Source organism: Macrotis lagotis, chromosome 1 (genome assembly GCF_037893015.1).
Source record: "Macrotis lagotis isolate mMagLag1 chromosome 1, bilby.v1.9.chrom.fasta, whole genome shotgun sequence".
Taxonomy (NCBI): domain Eukaryota; kingdom Metazoa; phylum Chordata; class Mammalia; order Peramelemorphia; family Peramelidae; genus Macrotis; species Macrotis lagotis.
The window spans coordinates 337,515,135-337,540,766 of NC_133658.1; the positions used below are offsets into that span (position 1 = coordinate 337,515,135).

At 35.4% G+C, this 25,632-nt stretch overlaps 1 pseudogene; it reads left to right on the top strand.

The window, feature by feature from the left end:
* The first annotated feature begins 19,583 nt into the window (after nucleotides 1-19,583).
* LOC141517548 (cyclin-dependent kinase 4 pseudogene) lies at nucleotides 19,584-22,307 on the top strand (annotated as a pseudogene).
* Nucleotides 22,308-25,632: the final 3,325 nt, after the last annotated feature.

Here is a 25,632-nt window from a genome sequence, read left to right on the forward strand (position 1 = left end):
TTATTGTCATTATATAGGAAGAAATACTTAATTCTTTCTATAATTTGTTGTTTGATCATTCATTCTTTAAAATGAGGTTATTCAGTCTCCAATTAGTTCTGGGTCTATGTCTTCCTGGCCCAGTATTGCATATGATATATATTGCATTATAATTTGAGAAAGGTGTAATCATGATTTCTGCCTTTCTAGAGTTGATGATTAGGATTTTATGTCCTAGTACATGGTCAATTTTTGTATACATGCCATGTACTGCAGAAAAGAAAGTGTATTCCTTTCTAACCCCATTCAATTTTCTCCATAGGTCTATCATATCTATGTTTTCTAACAGTCTACCTCCTTAACTTCATTCTTGTTTAAGATTAGACTTATCTAAATTTTAGAGTGGGAGGTTGAGGTCTCCCACTAATAGAGTTTTGCTGTGTCTTTCAGTAGCTCTTTCAGCTTCTCCTCTAAAGATTTGGATGCTGTCCCATTGGGTACATACGTATTTAATATTAAAATTACTTTATTGTCTATGGTACCTTTTAGGAGGATATAGGTTCCTTCCTTATCTCTTTTAATTCTATCTATTTTTGCAGCTACTTTGTCTGAGATAAGGATTGCTACCCCTGCTTTTTTCACTTCAGCTGAAGCAAACTTTATTTTGTTCCAACCTTTTACCTTCACTCTATATTTTTGCTTCTAATTATTTTCTTGTCAGCAGTATATTGTAGAATTCTGTTTTTAAAAACAATCTGCTATTCGCTTATGTTTTAAGGGAGAGTTCATCCCATTCATATTCAAAGTTAAATTTATTTACTCTTTATTGCCCTCCATGCTATCTTCCTTCTGTTTGTATTTTCCCCCCTTTTCTCCTTTTCTCCATAATTCCCCAGGGTTTTGTTTCTGAATACCACCACCTCTTATATCAACCCTCCTCCCCTTTCTTTCCCCTTTCCTTTTTCTCCTTCTTCCCTTCCTTCTGTAAGTTCCCCTTTTTATCCCCCTCCTTTCTCCACTCCCCTTTTCCCCTATTAATGCTTGAAAGGTGTTGGGTATCTTAACTTAACCAAATATGTCTTATTTAACTTTAAGCCGAGTCTGATGAGATGAAGATTGAGGTGGTTCTCACCTCCTCCCTTCTTTGCCTTAATTACGATAGGTCTTTTGTACTTCTTGATGCAATGAGTTTACCCCATTCAGTCTCCCTCCAACTTTCCTTCTCCTTACTGCCCCCCCCCTTTATAAGGAGGTATTGTTTTTAAATTATTCTATCTGAGTCACAGAAAAGTTATGAGTGTTCATAACTTCTGGCTACATATATTCTCTCTAATAGAGTTACCATTCTCAAGAGTTATGAGACTCTTTCTCCCATGTGGGTGTATCGCCAGGTTCATCTTATTAGATAGAAGTTTTTTTTTTTACTTTAATGTGTCTCTTGAGCCTTCCTTTTGATGCCCAAATTTGCTATTTAGCGCTGGTCTTTTCATCATGAAATCTTAGAGGTCTCCCATTTCATTAAATGTTCATCTTTTTCCTTGAATAGAATGCTCAGCTTTTCTGGCTAGTGGATTCTTGGATGCATTCCAAGCTCACTTGCTCTTCAGCATATCTCATTCCAGACCCTTCAAACCCTTAATGTTGCTGTGGCCAGGTCCTGCAAAATCCTTACTGTGGGTCCTGGGTATTTATTTTTTTTTTTATTTCCGGCTGTTTGTAGGATTTTTTCTTTTATCGGATAGTTCTGCAATTTGGCCACAATATTCTTGGTGTTTTCATTTTAGGTTCTCTTTCAAGAGTGGAACAATGTATTCTTTCAATAACTATTTTGCCCTCTGGTTCCATGATATCAGGGCAATTTTCCATCACTAAATCCTATAATGTTAAGTTCAGGTTTTTTTTCTCTCTTCAATGTTTTCAGGAAGGCTGATAATTCTAAGGTTCTCCCATCTTAATTTATTCTTGAGATCACTGGTTTAGCTGATGAGGTATTTTACCTTGTTTTTCTATTTTTTTGATCTTTTAGTTTTGTTTAACACAATCTTGTTGTCTCATGAAGTTATTGGCTTCTGCTGATTCCATTCTTTTTTTAAGAGAATGATATTTTTCTTCATTTGTCTTTTGCAACTCCTTTTCCTGTTGGATAATTCTATTTTTGAAGAATTTTTCTATTTGTACAAGTTTAGTATTGAGAGAATCATTTTCTTTTTGCATTTGCCCAATAGAAGATCTGAGAGATATTCTCATTTTGTATTTGTTTGATTGTATGTTCCAAGGATTAGTTTTCTTGTAGTGAGATGCTAATTTTCTCTGGGAACATGTTAATTTTCTCTTGAGTTTCATTCCCCAGTTTTTCCAATTGATTTTTGAACTCCTTCTTGATTTCTTCAAGGAAGTCTTTCTGGACTGGAGACCATTTCATATTCTCCTCAACAATGCTAGATCTCTCTGGGTTAGAATCTGTCTTTTCTTAGTATTTCTCCATTGGCCCCCTTTTATGGCCTTTCTTCATCTTTCTAGGATTTTGTATTGGGGAGGAGCTGACTCTCAGAGGTTTGCTTTTGAAGATCCTAGAGGCTTTGTTCACTTGGCTTTGTAATTCCAAGGGCCACCCAGTAGGCAGTGCTGGTTGCTTTCTCTGGAGTGTTTGATAGCCTCAGCAGCAGGGTCTGAGTTCACCTTGAACACTGAGCTGGGCCTTGGGGAAAGGAGTTAATCTCTGTTTCCCTGAGGGGTGGTGGTTTGAGGGGTTAGTTGTTTATTCCTTATTGTTTGTTCTGGCCAAAGGGCTCTACTGAAAGTATGGAACTCAGGTCCCTGGTCAAGCTGGTTGTTCTCCAAGCTCTGTGTGGGAACTCACCCTCCATAGGGGTGGAGCCAAGATGGTGACAGGAGAACAGCCTTTCTTAGGAACTCTCTCCAAAATATTTCAAAAACCTTAAAATTGTGGCTGTAACTAAATTTTTGAGAGACAAAACCCACAGAAAGATCCAGTGAGTTAATTCTCCAGCCCAAAGTAGCCTGGAAAATAGTGGAGTTGGAGGGGGCAACAGTGTAACCAGAGCAAAGGAGCTTCAGTCTTGCAGGAACAGCCCCAAGGTGCCTGGGTCCATAGGAGCTACAGCTTGCAGCAGTAGAAGTAGTTTCTTGGCCACCCCAGGGAGTACCAAGCACAACTTGCAAGATCAGCAGGGAGACCTCTGTCAGAGCAAGAATGAAGCCCAGGCCAGCATGACCCTCCTCAGCATGGCCACAATCCTTAGCACAGCCCCATCCCAGGAAATGACCAAGGTCTGTCCTCTGTGTTTTGGACAGGACTCTGGGGTTTTGACCATACCCAGACCTTGGTGGCAGTCTGGGACCCCCATGGAGCAGGGACCTTTCTCACAGCCCCTGAACTGAGGGCCAAAGAGAACAGTCAGAGCCTCCCATAAGATTTTGAATGAACTGAGGTCCTTTCGGGGGTGTCTCAATGATACTCAAAAGTTCAAGAGCCCCAAACAGGCTCAGAAAATGAGCAAACAGAAAAAAGGAACCTGACCATAGACAAACACTTTGGTCACATGGAAGATCAAGATACACCCTCTGAAGATGAGAAATTGCAAGCTTCTGCATCTAAAGACTACAAGAAATATAGAAGTTGGGCTCAGGCTATGAAAGAGTTCAAAAAAGATTTTAAAAATCAAGTAAGGGAGGTATAAGAGAAATTGGGAAGAGAAATGAGAGCAATGCAGGAAAAAACATGAAAATGAAGTCAGAAGCTTAGTCAAGGAGATAAAAGAATGCTGAAGAAAATAACATGTTAAAAACCAGTTTAGGTCAAATGGATAAAAACCATTCAAAAAGTTAATGAGGGACCAGAAAGGACAATTATCAGTGTTGGAAGGGATATGGTAAATCTGGGACACTAATACATTGTTGATGGGGCTGTGAACTCATCCAACCTTTCTAGAGAGTAATTTGGAATTATGCCCAAAGGGCAACAAGAATGTGCATACCCTTTGATCCAGCAATATCACTACTAGGTCTATACCCTGAAGAGATTAGGAAAAAGGGTAAAAGCATAACTTGAACAAAAATATCCATAGCAGCCCTGTTTGTGCTGGCAAAGAAGTGGAAATTAAGTGAATGCCCTTCAATTGGGGAATGGCTTAACAAAGTGTGGTATATGTATGCCTTGGAACACTATTGTTCTATTAGAAACCAGGAGGAATGGGAATTCAGGGAAGCCTGGAAGGATTTGCATGAACTAATGCTGAGTGAGATGAGCAGGACCTGAAAAACATTGTACCCCCAATAGCAACATGGAGGTGATAATCAACCATGAATGACTTGCTCATTCCTTTAGTGCAAAAATCAGACACAATTTTGGGCTATCTGCAATGGAGAATAACTTCTGTATCCAGAGAAAGAATTGTGGAGTTTGAACAAAGAACAAAGTTTATTACTTTTAATTTAGAAAAAAAATATCTTATTATTTAATTTTGCTATTTCTTATACTTTAATTTTCTTCCTTAAGGATATGATTTCTCTCTCATCACATTCAACTTAGATCAGTGTATACCATGGAAACAATGTAAAGACTAACAGACTGCATTCTGTGGGGGGTGTAGGGAGGGAAGAAATAATGGGGGGAAAATTGTAAAACTCAAGTAAAATCTTTCTAAGAAAAGTTAATAAGTAGAAGAATGCTTTAAAAAGCAGAATTGGCAAGATGGAAAAGGAGATAAGAAAGCTCTTTGAGGAAAACATATTCTTCAGAAGCTAAAGGAAGCTGATGATTTTGCAAGAAATCAAGACACAATAATTTAACAACAAAAGAATGAAAAACTACACGATAATGTGAACTATCTCATTGAAAAAACAACTGATCTGGAAAACAGATCCATAAGATATAATTTAAAAACTATTGGGCTACCTGAAAATCATGATCAGGAAAAGTCTTGACCTCATTTTTTAAAGAATTTCTATAGGAAAATTACCCTTATATCCTAGAAGCTGAAAGTAAAATAGAAATTGAGAAAATCCACTGATCTCTCCCAGAAAGAGATCCAGATAAAAACAACCCCTGGGAATTTTATAGCCAAGTTCCAGAACTCCAAGGTAAAAGAGAAAATATTGCAAGCATACAGAAGGAGAATTCAAATATCATGGAGCTACAGTCCGGATTACACAGGACTTAGCTGTAACTACATTGAGGTTTTCATAGGACTTCAGAATATAATGTTCTGGAAGGCAAGAGAGCTTGGAATGCAACTTACAATCAACTACCCAGCAAAACTGAACATCCTCTTCCATGGGGGAAAAATAGGACTTTTAAAGAAACAGGGGAATTTCAAATGTTCTTGTTGAAATGACCAGAGCTGAACAGAAAGTTTGGTCTTCAAGAGCAGGACTCAGGTGAAGCATAGAAAGGATGGATGAGAAGGGGTAAATTATGAAGAATTTAATGATGATGAACTGTGTATATTCCTGCAGGGAAGATGATACTGATAATACTCATCAAACTTCTCATTTAACAGAGCAGGTAGAAGGAACCTTTATAGATGAAGCACAGGAGAGAGCCAAATTTGAAGTTATAATGTATTATAAAAATGGAGTCAATTGGTGAAAGGGAAATGTACTGGAAGTAAGAGAAAGGAGAGGTAGAATAGGCTAAGATTTTTCATGTGGGAGGAAAGGTGAGGGAGAATGAGGGAGCCTTCCTTCTAAACAGAAATGGCTCTGAGGAAAAAAGCATACACACTCTATAGAGTATAGAAATCTAGAAGAAAAAGGAGAGAAGGGGGATGGGGGAGGGTTAGATGTTGGAGATAGAGGAGAGGATAGTCAGATATGACACATTTTCTTTTTTTACTTTTTGCTGTTTGGTAGAATTTGGTGGCCTGTCTGGGACCATAGGGCTGGCTGGTTGCTGGGTCTCTGGGATGGGATGTAGGCTTGGGCCCTCTTGCTCCAAAGGCCAGTGCTCTGTCCACTGTGCTACTCAGCTACATCACAGCACAATTTAGAAAACAGACAGAGGGAAAAGAGAGAGAAACTATAATAGATGGCAGTGGGGAGTAATGGAGGGAGGGAATTACAATACTCAACAGCAATTGTGGAAAAATATGGAAGTAACTTCTATGATGGACTAGGATAAATAATATGATTCACTCGAGACAGCCAATGGTATCAGAACATAGAAAAAAAAGATGTTTCAGTCTGTCTTTCACTTTATTACTCATGCAGTTTTATTTTTTGTGGGAGGAGGGGATATTATGTTTACTCTTACAACAGGAATATTTTACTAGTATATAAATTAAAGAAAATTTTAATAAATAAATAAATAAATAAATTGTAAAAAAGATATTAAAAAATGAAAAAAAGAGTCAATGGTTTGCTAATCATTACCTTAAAAAAAGAATAGGCAAAATGGTAAAAGGGGCATAAATATCCACTTAAGAGAACTTCCCAAAAAGTAGAATAGCCCCAATGGAAAGAGAGGTTAACAAAAAATCACTAAAGAAAATAATTCCTAAAAATTGAGAATTGGGCAATTGGATACTAATGATTCTATGACATCAAGTCAAACAAATAAATAAAGAAATGAAAATGTGAAATATCTCATAGGAAAAGAAGGTGATATGGAAAACATGTCAAGGAGAAATAATTTTAAGAATTAATGTAGTAGGGGTGGTTAGGTGACACAGTGGATAGAACACCAGCCCTGGTGTCAGGTGTACCTGAGTTCAAATCCAACCTCAGACATTTAATAATTACCTACCTGTGTGGCCTTGGACAAGCCATTTAACCCCATTGCCTTGCAAAAACCTAAAAAAAGAATTACGGTAGTAATTAAAAGTCATTATATAAAGGAGCTTTAATGCTGTATTTCAAACACTTTGTAAGGATAGTTGTCCTAAGATCCTAGAAACAGAGAGTAAAATTCCCTTCACCACCTTGGCTTCTTTGTTCCCCCAGTCATTAATACCAGTTATAAACCCCTAATTCTCTTAATACAAATGAAATATTACAGAAAAAAGGGGCTATTAAAATAACACTAATTATCAGAATGAAAAACCATTCTTTCTGTTTTTTAATTATTCAGAATATAATTATCTTGTTTCGGAAAGTTATAACTTGAGCTATCCAATTTCCTTATCAAATCAACTGTGACATTTAACAATGCATTCTCTGGAGAGATGAGATTTTTAATCTTATCTAAGCTGGGGGGCAGAATCAAAATAGCAGTTTAGAGGTACCCCAGATGGAAACTCTAAAGATTTCCATCTCACCAACTTTAAAATAATGCTTCAAATCAAATTTTGGAATAGTAGAGCCAGTAAAAGTTCAAAGTGAGACATTTTTCAAGCATTAAGAAAACTAGTTTTGGTCAAATAAAAAAAGTTCAAAAAGTCATTGAGAATACCTCAAAAAGCGGAATTGACCAGATGTTAAAGGAGATACAAAGTCTTTCTGTAGAAAATAATTCCTTCAAATTTAGAATGGATCTAAGGGAAGCTGATGGCTTTGTGAGAAATCAAGAAACATTAAAACAAAGCCAAAAGAATGAAAAACTAAGAGGAAATGTGAATCATCTCTTTAGAAAAGCAACTGACTTATAAAACAGATCCAGAAGAGATCATTTAAAACTTATTAGGCTTTCTGAAAGTCATGTCCAGGAAAAGAGCCTAGGCTTCATTTATCAAGAAATTCTCCAGGAAAATTGTTTTATGTGTGGCCTTGGACAAGTCACTTAACCCCGCTTGCCTTGCAAAAACCTAAAAAAAAAAGAGAGGGAAAAAAAAGCTTTTGTAACAGAGTGGATAGGGGTGAAGGGGAATGAGTGAGTCTTCATTCTTATCAGAAGTGAATCAGAGAGGAAATAACATACACACTCAGTAGGGTATAGAAATCTACCTTAACCTAGAGGAAAAAAAAGGGGAAAAAAGGATGGGAGAAAAGGGACAGGGAGAGGAAGGGGGGTGTAGGTGATAAAAAAAGAGGGAAGATCATGAGAGAAGGTAGGCAGATACAATACTTTTGAGAGGGACAAAGTGAAAGGAGAGTGAATAGAGTAAATTGGGATAGTGAGGAATAGGATGAAGGGAAATACAACTGGCAGTAGAAATGGTAGGAAAAGATTTTAACACAATTCCTCTGATGAACTTATAATAAAATATATAGTCATCTCAGAGAAAGAGAGAGAGAGAGAGAGAGAGAGAGAGAGAGAGAGAGAGAGCAAGCCTATGGTTTCTGAACACAGAAAGAAGTACACTTTTTTCTCTCAATTTATTTTTCTTGAGGTTTCTCTATCTTTCTTGGGGGAGGAGAATTATGTTTACTTTTACAACAAGATTATTGTAATATTGTGAAAATAAATAAATTAATTTTATAAAAAGAGTTGCTCAAGAAAGAACTTTTACAATTGAGAATGAAATGGAGGGAATGATATCAAACAATGCTTATACTTCACTCTCATCATTATTGGTTCAAAGATGAAAGAATATACACTCCTGAATGTATGTACAATTATATAATGGAAGAATAGGGAAATAGGACAGGAAGAGAATAAGATAAAGATAAGGTAGAAAGGAAGACAAATTATGGCAAGCATTGGTTACAAGCAAAATAGGCTTTTGAGGAGAAATAAAAGAAAAAATAGAGAGTGAGAGGAAGAAATAGAAGAAAAAGGAATTGAGGGAAATACACAGTAATCATAACTGTGACTATGAGAGATGAGTTAGCCTGTGAAATGAAACTGTATAACAATTATTCAAAACACAAATTCAATGATATGATGTTTGTAAGAAATACACTTAAAATGAAAAGACACATGCAGAGTTAAAATAAAGGGGTAGAGTAAAATCTGACATGCTTTACCTAAACAAAAACAGGCAGGGATGGCAATCATGGTCTCAAAATAAAGTCAATGCAAGAATAAATATAATTAAGATGTAATCAGATAACCTACATTTTGCTGAAAGTTATCATAGACAATGAAGTAATAATTTTTTTTACAGAAAGTTTATCTGATAAAGGACTCATTTCTCAAATATATGCTGAGTAAAGAACTGAGTTAAATTTATAAAAATAACAATTTGGAACTAGACTCCAAAGGGGATAAAACTTAGCATATCCTTTGATCAATCAATAAAACTACTTGATCTGTATACCTAAAGATATCAAAGAAAGAGAAAAAGAATATATGGCTGCATAAATTGTGATATATGTTTTTATGGAGTAATATAGTACTATATAAAATTATTAAGCAGATGATTTCAGGAGGAATAAAATCCCAACAACCTGGAAAGACCTTTAGGAACTGATGCAGAGTTAGGTTGAAAATTACTGGACAAATATCAGGTAAAGATGATCAATTGTGAGTGTCCCACTCTTTTCAATTCAATAATCCAAGATATTTTGAAAGAACTTGTGATGAAAAAATGTTTTGCATCTGAAGAGAGGAAATTGATGAATTGCACCCCAAACTGAAGTAAATTTTTCCCATTTTCTTTCTTTTTCTTGCTTTTTTTTGAAATATGGATAAGAAGGAAACATATTTTGATTGATTTCGTATATATAATTGATATTTACTTACTTGAATTCTCAGTAGCTGGTGAATGGGTTAGAAGGAGGAGATAATTTGAAATTCAAAATTTAAAAAGACAAAAATTAAAATAGGTAAGTAGTGATACAAAAATAAAATGTATCTGAGTCCAATGGATTTATTTCCCTAATTACAATGATTTTTCTACTTTTATATCTTATGGAGTGATAAAGTGATTAGTCCATTGATTAACTTGATTTAGCAAATGGAAAAAAAAAAAGATAACTCCTCAACTCAACTTGAGATTTCTGTTATTCTAACTATCCTGATGCTTTATTTGGGAGAACTCCATAATTAATAATTGAATATTCTTTGCCTTGAAACACTGTGAAGTCTGAAAAGTAATGCTAGAGTACCAGCATAGTTTACTGGCACTTGAATTCAAGTCTCAGATCTGCCAGCTACTATGAATGCCTTTTGATGAGTCACTGAATATCTTCGATTTCTTTCTCCTCAGGAATAAAATGAAGATAATTATTTGAAGACCACATTTTATAAATGTAAGTAATTAATGGATAAATATTTTGAAAAAAACTTCACTTGGATGCAATTAATTTGGGGAGGTTTTAACAAAACACTCATCTCAAAAATGCTCTGAACATGAAGATTTCTTTGTATTTTTTAACTTCCCCAAAGATACCTTTTGTTAAAGATTGTACATTGTATTTAGTTTTAAAAAAAAACTTCTACATTAATAACTCATCATGTGATTGTAGTGTTCTCATACATTGCCTTTATAGGTGTTAACTAAATTTTCTATTCCTTAGTATTCTTCTAATAAATATAAAATGTATTTTTCTGATAATTTAGTATTCAGTAGATTCAGTAGATTCAGCCTCAAAGGCTCTTGGTTTAAAGATAGATATTTTTATTTCCCATTAATGTGGGGTTGAAGTTTAAAACCAAATCCTCTTCCCCTTGTCACCATAAAAAGGGAACTTAACTTGAAGTCATAATACCCAATTTTTAAGTTCAGGTGATTCTGCTTAATAGGTTTGAGAACTTTAACAATTCACTTCCCCCAAGAAGTATCTCTAATTTCTCATTCTTCATAAGAACTCTCATTCTCCTGAATTCCATGATTTGTGATGTATCATCAAGCTCTAATATTCTACAACTCTTTAATTCAAACCAAAATTAGCATGAAATGTGACCTAGTCTCTTGGAAGATGCAAATAAAGACTTAGACATAAAATATAATTATATGACCACATAGGAGCTACAATGTGGGCATGGTTACTATATATGGTGAGCTACCCCTGAAGTGTGATATTTAAACCACTGTAGGGGATATAAAAGTTTGTTTTTAAAGAGAGGGATTGGGAAGGCATACTCAATAGGAATGAAAATGTATCATTTCTTTCCCCATGACTATGCTATTAACTCCATAGGATTCATAAATAGATGCTGAGAGATCAAACTGGTGATATAACAGTTCTGTCATGAGGGGAAATCAATGATACCCAGTCGCAAACTGGGTGGTGATATCAGAGGCAATCCTGTAGACCCCACTACATGGAGTTACTCCACTTATTTTCTGTAACACTGAGGAATAAATGTCTGAAGGGATCCTTTACAACAAGACTTATATTTGAACCACAGTTGCCTAGTTTCCATTGAGCTCTTTTAAAACTGGTTTTAATCAAGTGTGTTCCTGTGTTGGAGATACCATGTCATTTAACATAGAAAAGCAAGGGACTTTACAGATCAGAGAGGTAGTGTAGATTGGTTAGAGAACTGGCCTCAAAGTCAAAGAAGTTAAGCTCAAGTCTATACTTGATACCCTGTGTGATACCCTGGAAAAGTCATTTGACCCCTCAGTGTTATAGGCAACTCTCTGTGACTATCACTTTCAAGATAATTGTTGAATCAGGAGGCAATTCTTCTACAAATACAGCAAATAAAACATTACTTGTTTGATTGGAAATGTAGTTGCACTTAAAGCAACAACAAAAGAATTTTTCATTGAGATTTACTATCCCCTAAAAGTACATCTCTCTTCTCTTACACAGTCAAACTTCCGGGAGGTGGGGTACAGATTGCTATGCTTCCTTCAATTCTTTTTACATTCTCTTCTCAGCCCCTTGGAATCGAAGTTCTGACCTCAAGACTCAATTAAATTGATCTCTTTATGATTTCTCAATGGCTAAGTCCATTTGACCTTTCTCTGTCCACTCATTTCTTGAACACTCTTTAGCACATAGCATTGATTGTAATCCTCAAGATGTGGATACCCTCTTTTCTGCAGATTTTCATGGCAATACTCTTAATTCTACTCCTCTCTGTCTGGTTGCTATTTCTCAGTTTTCTTTTGGAAATCATTATTCATTTCCTGTAAATTATAGGCATAATCCAATATTCTGACCTGGACATTTATCTTTTGTCTCTACATGCTCTGCCCTGCAGACTTCATTAGCTCCCACAATGTGAATTGCTATCTCCTTTCTTCTTAGTCCACCATTGCTCCCTCCAGAGCATCAGACCTAAGACTATGACCTGACTGATGATCCATTTTTGCTTTGAAGTCATTACCCTAAGAACATCCAGTCCTGGCTTGTGTCAACAAACAGAAATGCACAAGACTCATCATATCTAGCTTGACATAGACCATATTTCATATTCTATTTGAACATCCATGCCAGTCATCTCCTTGGTATCCACTCCATTGCCTCACCCATTCTACTTTCTCCTTTCTTTACCTTGTCCTGAGAGCAGTATTCACATAATTATTACAATTTTTATGGGGAAAGGTGTGATAATGGACTGTCCTTTGATTTTTGCCTAGAAAAATGAATTGACAAAAAATAGAAATTCATATAGAAGAAACAAAATTATGAGCCAGTTTGACTGAAACATAGAATATATGAAAATGGATAATGTTTAATAGGCATGAAAAAATAGAATGGAGCTATATTCTTAAAATCTTAAAATTACAAATGGACAAACTTAAAAAGAGTTAATAGAAAGCTTTTGGGAGTTTCTTGAGAAAGGGGGTGACATATATCTGTGCTTTAGGAAAATCAGTTTGGCAACTATATGAAGAATGGATTAGAGATGAGAGACTTTTGAGGCAAAGAAACATCAATTAGGAGTCCATTTACAATAGTCCAGGTAAGAAGTGATGAAGGCCTGAACTATAGGGCAGCAATGTGAGTGAAAAGAATGAGAGTAAAATTATACAGGTAAAATCAATAAGAGTTCTTAACTGATTGGCCAAGGGGAGTAAAGGAGAGTGAAGAAACAAAGATGACTCCAAATGCACGTCTGGCATCTAAAATAGTTATTATAGAAATAGATAACTAAGAAAGAGAAGTCAGTTGTAGAGGTGGAAGATAACAACTTCTGCTTTGTGTGTATTAGGTTTGAGATATCTGTGAGACATCCATTTTGACCGATGCAATTAAGTAATAGGCAGTGGAGTTCAGGAGAAAGATTAGAGATAGATATGTCATTCTGGGAATTATCTGAATAAATATCAATCAATTAATCAGTTAACCCTTTTTTTTTTAAGAATCAAACTTGTTATGTGCCAAATACTCTGCTTAAACACTGTGGGGAAATCAAAATGAGGCGAAAACTGTCCATGACCTCAAGAAGTCCACAACCTAATGGGGGAGACTATGTCAACTCATAAATACAAAACAAATGGTTTACAGAAAATTTTTTTAAATGATTAACAGAAGGAAAGCACAGGAATTAAGTGAGGCTAGAGAAGACTTCTTATAGAAAGTAGGATTTAATTAGTGCATAAAGAAAATCATCGAGATCAGTAATTAGAGAAGAGGAGGGAGAGAATCTTAAGTAGGGATGGGGCAGTCAGAGAAAATGCCTGGAATCAAAAGATGAAATACCTTATTTGTGGAACAGCCAGGAATCTAGTATAATTGAATTGAAAAGTATATATGGCAGGAAGAAAACTATAATGGTAATGGAAAGGTGTAGTGCATGTGTGTGTGGGGGTGGGCAGGGTTATGAATGATGCTGGATATCCCACAGAGCATTTTTATTTGATCCTGAAGACAATATGGAGTCACTAGTGTTTCTGAGTAAGAGGGTGACATGGTGAGAAGTTTGTATTTTAGAAAAATCACTTAAGTCTGAATGGAAAATGTATTGAAGTGGGGAGAGACTTCAAGTAGGCAGAGCCTCTAATAGGCCATAACTATAATCCAAATATGAGATGATGAGGACCTGAACTAGAGTGCTAGAAGTATTAAATGGAAAAGGGACCAGATTCAAGAGATATTGCAATGGTGAAATCCACAAAGCCTTAGCCACATGGAGCATGAGATATAGTAAGGAATTAAGGATGACTTCTGAAATTTAAGACTAAGGGACTGGAATTATGGTGTTGTTGCCCTCTATGATAAGAGAGAAAATAGAAGAGCAAGGGGAGAGTTCCATTTTGAACATATTGAGTTGAAGATTTCTACTAGACATCTAATTCAAGATGTCTGAAACACAGAGATGTAAGGTTGAGTCAGAAGAGGTATTGGAGTAGGAAAGGAATATTTGGGATTCATGGGTATAGAGATGGTAATTAAATCACAGAGAAGTATTGAAATTCCCATGTGAGGGAAAGAAAAGAGGGACTAGGATAGAGCCCTGAAGTATACCAATGGTTAGAGTATATAATATAAAGAAGGATCCAGCAAAGGGGATAGAAAAGGAGTCGTCAAATAGATAGGAGGAGAAGGAGGAGAGAGAGAGCTGTATCCTAAAACCTAGAGAGAACAGTGTATGAAAGAAATAGTCACAAATGTCAAAGACTGTAGCAAATTCAAAGAGAATGAGAACTCAAAAAATAAAGATCATCGGATTTTGCAAACAAGAAATCATTAGTAAGATGAATGAAAGACATTTAACAAATATTTACCATTTTTCAAATGTTTATGTTAAATATTATTTTTTTAACTTTATCTAATTTTTTAGTGTAGGAAATGCCATATAAGAAAGTCCCTCCAAAAGCAAGATATTCCATGCCTTCAAAGAACCCACAATCCAGTAGATAGAGAAAATTAGTATAAAGGATGGATTATTGGCATAACAATTCAGTATATACAATCTGAAATCCTTATCTTCCTATCTATTTCTCTAAGGTATCTATATCCAATAGACAATTTAGAATGAATGACTAGACATCAAGGGAAAGTTACTGTTCTATAATTCTCAATTCAAAGTAACCTCATAATACTGAAAGCTACAATGATTTATCTTTTCTGAAGTTATATTATGAACTATATGATATATCTCTTAGCTCTTTGTATATGATGTTTTGTACACAATGCCTTAAAGATGCTAATTAGCTAAGGTAATATATAGCTCATTGTCCTAACAAACTTACAAATGTTTGAAGGAACTATTCCTGCTGTTCTATGTTCTCAATAGTTCTAGCATTAAAAACAATAAGCATTTATTAAGTCTCTATTATATTTCAGGCATTCTTCTAGGAGTTGGATATAGAAGTACAAAGAAATGAATTAATTTTTACTCATAGATTCTTGATGGAAAAAAATCATAGAGAAGTGTGAAAGACATAAGAACTCTGATAAATGCAATAATCAATCCTGATTCCAAAGGACTGATGATGAAGGAAGCTACACACCACATGGGAGAGAAGTAGTGGACACAGTTAATGTAGGCACTTATTTACATGACTATCCTTATAAGAAACAAGAATCATGAATTTCTAATTTTCTGAGAAGGGTTCAGAGGAGAAAAAAATGCTAAATATTTGAAAAAAACATTTTAAAAGATAATATACATACAACAAATTCAACAGAGGGAGGGCATTAACGGTTATGGGGAGCAGGAAAAGGATTCATGCAGAGCAGATATTCCCAAAGCACAGTCTAAGGTAAAATTTATTTTCATAAAAACACAAAGATGCTATTTGTCTATTGAAATAGTCCTCCCATTTCCAACTACACAGTTATATGAGACCATCTTTTTTACATATACTTCAAGCAAAGTAACATTTCAACAGATTGAATATAAAAGCAGATATGAAAATCCAGCTCTCTTCTATTAAGCTAAACACTAAAGAGATTTGCAAAATTATGAAAACATTGTGACTCTTCTCACTTTTTTGTTTTTGAAAAATAATGCTTTTCTCATGAAATGTGTTTTTAACATGCTATATGTTGATTTTTATTAAATGAATTAATAAATGCATATTTTAAATATATAAGATGTAATATATAATATGATAAATATATAAAAATATAATGAAGAAAATGAAAGCTCTCCAAAATGATTTTTTAAGAATGTAAAAGAGATCTAAGCCCCAAAAGTTTGAGAAACACTGATGTAGATGATGGGGTTTATGCTTCATCTTAAAGGAAGGAACAGAGATTCTGTGAAGCAAGGTTTGAGAGGGAATTCAAACATTTAAAACATAGAGGATGGCCCAGAAAGGGGAAATAGAGTGATATGTCAGGAATAGAGACAATGTCAGTTTGATTGGATTACAGGACTCCAGAAGGGGAGTAATATACAAAGTTGACAAGATAGGTTTGCAGAGGACTTTTTATGCCATAGGAAGTCACTGGAGTTTATTGAGAAAGTAATATAGGGGTGGCTAGGTGGCATAGTGGATAAAGCATCGGCCCTGGAGCCAGGAGTACCTAGGTTCAAATCTGGTCTCAGACACTTAATAATTACCTAGCTGTGTGGCCTTGGGCAAGCCACTTAACCCTGTTTGCCTTGCAACAACCTAAAAAAAAGAAAGTAATATAGTCAGAACTGCTTGTAAGAAAAATAATTTAAAAGATGTATTGACATATTTTACTTTCACCTTACCAACATTTCCAGTTTATTTCCCCCACTCCATGACCACTTTCCTGTAACAACTTGAAGCAATTAATGAAGCCAATAATATGACTTTCACCTGAAAGTGCATCCAACATTATACATCAATAGCAATAATTTTAAAGTGGTTGTTTTAAAAACATAAAGCTATTTTGACTCCCCGAATACACACATCATTGGAAAAGAAAAAGAAAGGAAAAACACATTCCTTTTAAGAAGAAAGCCTTGTCAAGAAAAATACATTTCTTCATTGGCTGTTTACAAAAATATGTTTCTGGGGTGGCTAGGTGGTGCAGTGGATAGAGAACCAGCCCTGGAGTCAGGAGTACCTGAGTTCAAATCTGGGCTCAGACACTTAATAATTACCTACCAGTGTGGCCTTGGGCAAGTCACTTAACCCCATTGCCTTGCAAAAATCTAAAAATAATGTTTCATACATTACTGTAAATCCATTACCTGTCATGAGGTGCATAGTATATTTCATCACATTCTTCTGGAATCATAGAAGTTCAGTGTAATGATGATCATAATTCTTATAGGTTCCAAAGACTGTTGTTATCTTTCAAGTTGTTGAAAAAAGTATTAATCTTTTTCTGCTGATTTTATTCTTCATCAGTTCATAAAAGTTTTAAAGATTGTTTATATCTTTTTAGTTTTTTTTTAAAGGCAATGGGGTTAAGTGACTTGCCCAAGGTCACACAGCTAGGTAATTATTAAGTGTCTGAGGTCAGATTTGAACTCAGGCCCTCTTGAATCCAGGGCCGGTGCTCTATCCACTGTGCCACCTAGCTGCCCCTCTTTGTCTTTTTAAAATCATCTATTTCCTCATTTCTTGAAGTACAACAGAATTCATCACAATCATAGTCAATCTTCATTATTTGTGGATTCCATATTTACTAATATTTATTTTTTATAATAGATTCTCAGGATGACTTCAAGATCATTTTTGACATGTGCAGAATGTCAATGATTTTAGTCACCTGACATACAAGTTCCCAGTTGAGGTCAAAGAAAGTGATGTGCTAACTTCTTGATTCAGCTCTCTTAATGTAAATAAACATCCTTTTAATAGTCTACTGAGCATTTCCTTTTTTTTGCATTTTTCTTCTTTTTGTTAGTGATTTCACTATTTAAAATAGCCCTCATGTGTAATGCTAAAGTGCTGTATGGTGCTTATAAGCAGAAGAAGACTATGATGTGAATTATGGAAAATATGTGTTAAATAAACTTTGTTGAGGCATGGATTATAGTGCAGTTGGCTATGAATTCAATGTTAATGAATCAAAAATATGATTCATCCAGAAAAAGTAAATGGAAATTTGCTGTATATAAGGTCTCTCTGGAAAGTACTAAAGTAAATGCTGTGACTAAAGATTCACAAAAACGAACCTTACATTTCTCCTAGGAGCAATGGTTCAGAATTGGCTAATACATTGTTCACAGTGACCTTATATAACATAAATACCATGAAGGATGAGAATCTACTGTACCATAATTTATCCAGTCATTCCCAATGGTGATGTGAAGCTCAAAAGAAATAATTGATGTAAAGTATTTTTCAAACTTCAAAATGCAATATATAATATCAGGTAGAAGGAAAGGAAGGAAGAAAAGGAGGAGAAGGAGTAATAGTAATAATAATAATGGCAGTAGTAATACCTGTACTAGCAGCAGCAGTAGCAATAGTATTAATTAGGCCTCCAATCTGATGATGAGAAATTCATTCCTTGAGACAACTACTATACTTCCATCATGCTTAAACAAGATTAATAAAGAAATATAGGGATATATTTGTAAATGAATGGGTGGTGTCTGGCTGGCTGGCTGGATTGGTGAATGAATGAATAGATAGATATATGATTGATAGATAATAGATATATGTATGTATATAAAATATTTTAATTTAGTCTCCATTATTAACATATTCTTAAGTCTAAATAATAAAAAATTCTGCATAATAGCTTTTGTTGATTACTTGGATATACTTAGCACAATGAAACTCAACAATTTGTTCTCCCAACTTAGTCACAATTCTTAATTGGTGAATATCCCTTTAATTTCTAGTTTTTTTTGGTACCACAATATGTTTTGTTTTATTGTACCTATAGCATATTCCTATTTAATGATTTTTATTTGTTTATAGGTTTTCCAGTGATATAGCTAGAGCAGAGTATATGCACTATTTAATAACATTTTGCCGATAACTCCAAATTACAATTAAGAATGGTAGAACAAATCTGTAGTATAAAAACAGTATATCAATATGTTTGTTTTTCCATAACCCTTCCAATATTTATCATTATACTTTTAAATCATTTTTATGGATTGAATTAGTGTTAGGTTGGAAACTTAGAATTGTTTTAATTTTCACCAATTAGTAATGATTTGGGATTTTTTTTCAATTTTTGGCTATAGATTGTCTGTTTCTTCTCTATTAAAATTTAAAGTTGCACTAAATCTTTTGGGACAACAGTATAGCTTGGAAAGAAGACCTTTATCAATTTAACTTCCTACTTTCTATTTATTTCCCTTTTAATCTTAACTTTATTGATTTTATTGTTCACATTTCATGATATTATAAATTTATATCCTATAATCTTCTCTGTCTCTTTTTGGTCTTGATATTTCCTTTTTTTAGTAATTGACTTATGATGTGACTTTTTTGCTCTTTATTGTATCTTTTATTTCTAGCTATTATATCTTCTATATGTACATATGAATCTCTTTGGAGCTAGTCTTTGTAAAAGTTTTGAAGTTGTGATATAAATCTAATGTCTTCTATGTATTTTCCCAGAAGATTTTTTTTAGGTTTTTGCAAGGCAAATGGGGTTAAGTGGCTTGCCCAAGACCACACAGCTAGGTAATTATTACGTGACTGAGGCTTTGAGGATTTGAACTCAGGTACTCCTGACTCCAGGGCTGGTGCTCAATCCACTTCACCACCTAGCTTCCCCTTCCCAGAAGATTTTGAAAAATAATTAGTCCTTGTCCCAGTAATTGGAATCTATTATCATCATCATCATCATCATCATCATCATCATTATTATCATTATTGTTATTAAGTGTATTAGCTATATTTGTTAGGTTATGTATCTAATACGTCCCACTGATTCATCTGTTGTTTTTCAACAATTGTTAAATTGCTTTAAGAATCTGTACTTTACTCGGCGCCCCGCGTGCCCGAGCGGGAGGCCGAGCGAGCTGGGCCGCCGGGTAAGGGCCGGGCCGGCCGGGAAGGGGCCGGGGCCGGGGGCTGCTGGACCGGCCTGGCGCCTGGCTGCCCCGCGGCTCCTGCCCGCCCCGCAGCGCCTGGCCTGTCATTTCCCAGGCGGGGTGCCGGCGGGGGCGGAGGATCCCCCGTTATCCCGGGGCCCCGGCGGGCCAGGGTAACCATGCCGCCTCCTCCTAGGCTCAGGACGGACATCCCTCGGTATGAACCGGTGGCCGAGATCGGCGTGGGTGCCTACGGGCCGGTCTACAAGGCCCGGGACCCCCACAGCGGCCACTTCGTGGCACTCAAGAGTGTGAAGGTCCCCACGGGAGGAGGAAGGGGGGGACTGCCTGTCAGCACGGTCCGCCCTCCTGAGGAGGCTGGAAGGCCTTCGAGCATCTCAACGTGGTCCGGCTGAGGGATGTCTGTGCCACCGCCCGAACTGACCGAGAGACCAAGGTGACCCTGGTGTTCGAACATGTGGACCAAGACCTGAGGACGTACCTGGACAAGGCCCCTCCACCAGGGCTGCCCTTGGAGACCATTAAGGACCTAATGAGACAGTTTTTAAGAGGCCTAGACTTTCTTCATTCCAACTGCATTGTCCACCGTGACCTGAAGCCAGAAAACATACTTGTGACCAGTAGTGGAACCGTCAACTTAGCTGACTTTGGCTTAGCCCGGATCTACAGCTGCCAGATGGCACTCACACCTGTGGTAGTCACTCTCTAGTACCGTGCTCCTGAGGTTCTCCTGCAGTCAGCATATGCAACACCTGTGGACATTTGGAGTGTTGGCTGCATCTTCGCAGAGATGTTCCGTAGGAAGCCTCTCTTCTGTGGAAACTCTGAAGCTGACCAGTTAAGCAAAATCTTTGACCTGATCGGGCTGCCAGTAGAAGATGATTGGCCTCCTGATGTTTCTCTGCCCCGAGGAGCCTTTACTCCTTGTAGTCCCCAGCCTTTACAATCTGTCGTGCCTGAGCTTGAGGGACCTGGAGCACAACTGCTGCTGGAAAATGCTAACCTTTAGCCCCCACAAACGAATCTCTGCCTTCCGAGCTCTGCAACACACTTACCTACAGACAGCTGGGCAAGGGAACCCAGAATGACCACTGGAAGAACTACATCCAGGACCAATACAAAAGGAAGAAGAGCTACCATTTCCGCTCCCCACGGACACTGGGATCACTCCTACCGCCACCGTGATGTTCAACATCACAAGGCAGGAGGGAGAACACGATCCTCCATACACATACCCTTCCCAAATCCTTAACCATTTTACACACAGAATCTTTTACTGCCTTAAGGACATTCCCTACCACCAATGCCCTTTGTGAGACATCTCTCTTTCCCACCCTAACCCCCTAGATTGCGGGGGAGAGGAGAGGGTAGAGGATGGTTTATACCGGGGGAAAAAAGCAAAACACGAAGCTGGTCTGGTTTTTATGTTTCTGACTCTCTGATTAACTGTGAATCTGCAAATTAGTGAGGGATGAAAATAGACAATGTGGTAGTTCAAAGTGAATGAATAAGGTCTTTATGGAATAATACAAATCGTATAGGGTTTAAGGTTAATACAGTCTTCATTTGAGAAAATAGAAAAAAATATGCAAATACAGGGTTAAAAAGGCTTTATTTTTTTTTTACATTCACTACATTATCCAAAAATACAAAGCCTATATGCTCTTGATGTGAGAAAGTTGTCACCTTTGGAGGATTGTTACCCACTCACCTCACCCCTAAGGAACATTATTTCCATTAATGATTGGCTGTGCCTTGGCTGTGATTAACCTTGGAGAGGAGAGATCCTGGGCAGGGTAAGACAGATCAAGTCAGTCTAGAAGGAGGCTGGCAGGGCTGGAGTTTACAGGGAGCTTCTTGCCTCATTCAATCACATGCACTTGATAAATAGCATCCTGCTTCCTGGGAGCATGGGGGTATTCTCAGAATCTTCCCAACTCTGCCTATCCCCAAAACCTCATGTCAAGGACAGAAGCCTAACTGTCCAATCAGCTTAGGGATTGTAGTAAAAAAAAGGGCCTCTTCTTATTTCCTTACATGGAAAAGGCCCTGGGGTCCCCACCACAAAGGAGTAGGGAAAAGATGGGTCAGGGGCATCCAGAGATCTCTATAGGAAGGCACTGGGGTTTGCTTGAGGGTCCTTCTGATTCCGGAATCTCATTGCTAACCACACACCTAGGATCTGGGGGAGGAAATGGGGACATTTTAGAAGGAAAGAAATAGCAACACCTGTGTATGATGCACTCAAATCCACAGTTTATAGCTCCAACTAGGAGAAGGAGAGTGATGTGGAAGATAAGTCCAACAAGAAGGGAAGACCTCACCTCTGTAAAGCTGAAGAAGAGTCCAACACCCGCCCAGGATTTTCAGTGCTTCATCAGAATGCTTAATGAACTTGTCTCCACAAACCTGGCACTTTGGGCCGTGGGTCTTGCAGAGCTAGAAATAAGAGGATTCAAAATGATGGTTCTTGGTGGATAAAAGAACAGGCCCTGTTCCACCCTTTTCAAGAGGCCATATAGCTTGGGAAATGGTTAACCAGTATTAATGTTCACTGATTATCACTCAAACCTTTTCCAGCCATTCATACATTCATACAGTTTCTGTAATCTCATGATGCTAATCCTCTTCCCTAATCTGGACATTGTCCACTGTCACTATCCCTAGCCCCATATCCTCACAGCAGTGCAGAAGTTATAATCCTGGGAGTACAAGGTTGTAGAGTTGAAGAGGCCACAGCAGTCCAAGCTTGTTTCTAGTTCGTTCTGAGTCTTGTTAGTCATGACCAACCAGTAAGTGTTGATGACATCTTTCTGGTAGAAAGAAAGGAATGGAGTACTAATAAAACGATCCCAATTCTAACTAAAAAAAAAAAAGAATCTGTATATTAGTTTGAAATATGGTACTAGTATCCCCCTTTGTTTCCATTTTTTAATTTCCTTTAAAATTCCTAATCTTTTTTTGACTCCATGAGAAATTCATCAATTTGTTTTTTTCTCCTTTTAATCTAGAAAGTAATTTCTTGGTAGTTTGATATGGCCTTAACTATGTAAACTAATTTTGATAGTATTGTCATTTTTATTAAACTAGCTCATCCTAGCCATGAGCAATTAATATTATTCTACTCACTTAGCTTTTTCTTTATTTCTTTAGGTAGTGGTTCATAATGGTGCTTATGTAGCTATCATGCATATCTTGGTAGATAGATTCCCGAGTATTTTATAAATTTTGTAATTATTTCAAGTGGAATATCCTTTACAATCTCTTCTACTTGAGAGGTATTGATAATGCAAACAAATGGCAAGGATTAATTATTTAATCTTTCAAATGATTTGTGTGTATTAATTTTATTTTTCTGAAAATTTCTTGAAGCTATAAACTATTTAAATCATCATAATTCTTTAAACACATCCTTTTGTTCTCTGAAAAAACAATAATTCTGTTTTTCTTTACCTCCTGTTATATTAATAAACATTTGTAGAGTAGAGCAAGCATTTCCAGATGATTCTGAATGAAAATGCAAATTTATTATGTACAACTTGCCATTTGTTTGAAATAAACAGCAAAATAATCATGTAAATTTATTTTTATTCTTCTTTTTCCATCTCTCAGACCACTCTGGAGATGGGTACCATTAAAAACAAATAAGAATGATCCAATTGAACTTATTTCAATAATGCAGGATTACCACATACATATATACCCAAATGTGTGTCTATGTATGGATATATGTCTTTATGTATTTATATATGTAAATTTATTCTACACATACTTCTATTTCTCAGTTCTTTCACTGAATGAAGATAGTATCTTTCTTCATATAACCTTTATGGCCAAGTGGGAGATTTATAAGTGTCAAAATAATTATTCATTTTTTAAAACATTATTGCTATTAGTTTTTACAATTTCTCTTTGTTCAAGTCATTTTATTCTCCATTAATTCATGCAAGTATTTCCATATTTTCTGATACTGCTGAAGTCATTGTTTCTTATAGCATAATAGTATTCCATCATAAGCATAAACCATAACTTCTTAAGTCATTTGTCAATTGATGAAACTGCAATTTCCAGTTCTTTGCCACCACAAAAAGAGCTGTTTTATATATATATACATATATATATATATATATATATATCTTAGAATATATTTCACTTTTCCTTTTCTCCTAATCATCATTTGAAATAGAACTAGTAGTGCTTTTGCTGAATCAAAGGGTATACATAGTTTAAATTAATATGCCCCATTTTTCCACTCCCAACACTTGTTGCTTTCTCTTTTGATCATGTTATATAATATGGTAGGTTTAAATGATTTCTCAAGGTTGATTTTTTAATTTCAATTTTTGTAATCTAAAAATGATTTAAATCTAAATAATTAATTTTACTAGTCTAAATAATGATTTATAGCATTTTTATCTGACTACAAATTATTTTGATTTCTACATTTGAAAATTGTTTATCAATATCCTTTAAACATTTATTAATTGGAGAATGATTCATATTCTTATAGATTTGAAAAACACTGATTTATGTTTTTTACATGAGACCTTTATCTGATTGTCTATAATCCCCCAATTTTCTACTTTACTTTTGATTTGGAGTATAATTATTTTTAAAAATCAAAAACAAAAAAACAACCAACCAAAAAATTCAACTTTTTAATTTAATATTTTAGAAATTATCTATTTTATAATACTTTGTTTTCTACCTCTTGTTTGCTTACACCTGTCTTATAAGAAATTGTTCCATGATCTAATTTTCTTATAATATTTCTCTTTATATCTAGGTCATATATCCATTTTTGACCTTATTTTGGTAAATAGTTTGGGATATTGGATTATGCTTAGTTTCTTTCATACTGCTTTCTAATTTTTCCAACATTTTCTTTTACCAAATAATGCATTGTTATACCAAAATCTTGGTTTTTCCATTGTGAAATACATTTAATCTTTCAATTTCTTTTTTCTTATCTTCTTACCCCAGCCAATTCTTTTTGCACAATGTAAAATTGAAATGACAACAATAAACATCAGTTTTAAACTTGATTTTATTTGGAAAGAATTACAGTTCATTCATATATATATATATATATATATATATATATGTATATATATATATACATGTGTATATACACATATATACATATATACACATGTATGTATATATGTGAGTATACAGACACATCTCTTTATATATGTACATGCATACATATATACCTACATATGTATGAATGTATGTATCTTTTGGTTAGATATCCTTTATCATTTAATTAAACATCTATTTGTTCCTATTATTTTCTAAGTTTATTTAAAAATTTTTTTTTATTTAAGGCAATGGGATTAAGTGACTTGCCCAAGATCACACAGCTAGGCAATTATTAAGTGTCTGAGGCCAGATCTGAACTCAGGTCCTTCTGACTCCAGGACCAGTACTCTTTCCACTGCACCACCTAGTTGCTCCAAATTGATTTTTTTAGCAAATTTCTATTTTTTTGTCAAAATTGTCTTTCTTTACCTCATCATGTAGCTTATGATTTTGTTCATTTCATTACTAATATGGCTAATATGGTTTCCTTAATATTAAGTAAATCTTGCATTAGTGAAATAAACCCAATTGGATCATAAATTTTTGTGCTATGTTGCTTTAGCTTCTTTACCAATGTACTCTGTTAGCAAAATAAGATTTCAGTAACTCAAAAAAGTGCACAAATTTAGAGTTATCTCCACTCCAAATATGGACTATTTGTGTCTAAGGTATGATAGAAACTTCTTAACTTGTATTGATTTCTTTAGCCACAGTTAGACAGAATATATCTTATACTTGACATTGTGATGTTAGTTTGATCCTCTACTTCAATGAAGGAAAACAACTATGTTTAGGCTATTGTACAAATATTTCATTTAAAAATTTTGCATCAATATTAATTAATTGTTTTGGTATATAGTTTTTTTTATTTTTGTTTTTGCAAGGCAAATGGAGTTAAGTGGCTTGCCCACAAGGCCACACAGCTAGATAAT